The following is a 696-nucleotide window of genomic DNA, read 5'->3' on the forward strand; positions in this document are numbered from 1 at the left end:
TTCCTTTCAATTCATATAAATATTGTTTTGGAAAATAAAAACAACACTCTGAAATCGGTTGGTTTATGTGTTTACTTTTTGGTCTGCCTGACTTAATTTTGATGGGGTTGCTTTGAAAACATAGGTATTTGTCAGTATGAAGAAATAAAAACATCCATATCAGTGACTGAATTTTTCGTTTTCATCTAAATGTTTGGCAGGAAGCATGTAGACCAATCTGAAGCAAAATCATTTTAATCTGAGTCAAATTATGTTATTGAAATTTCTCATATCTGCTCTTGAAAGGAACTCTAAGAACCTGTCCAGGTGGTCTGGCTCATATTTTATAGTTTACTGAACCAATTAAAAAATGCATACATCCAGACTTTGCACATAGTAGTTACTTTTTAATGAAATACAAACTCATTTTATAGGACTTTTCCTACTTTTTTGATATCTTAAAATAAGTCAAGTCAATAGGCATTTTGACAATAGGCACACAGTGGGGTATACCATAACCATCTATTTCTTGGCCTACATCATGATATGTGGGGTAAAGATAAACTGGTTAGGGGGTACTGCATAGCAAAGGCTGACTAGAGTCATTGTATAGAATATTGATAATAGAGTATTGTGCAAGCATATCTGCCCTGTTTGTGATCTGTTAATATTTGTCTGTTTGCCTGAATTTGCCTGATTATAATATTAAGTACCTAA

This window comes from Petaurus breviceps, unplaced genomic scaffold (genome assembly GCF_028583685.1).
Source record: "Petaurus breviceps papuanus isolate PSGF00001 unplaced genomic scaffold, PetGlider_PUasm1.0 38, whole genome shotgun sequence".
Classification (NCBI taxonomy): Eukaryota; Metazoa; Chordata; class Mammalia; order Diprotodontia; family Petauridae; genus Petaurus; species Petaurus breviceps.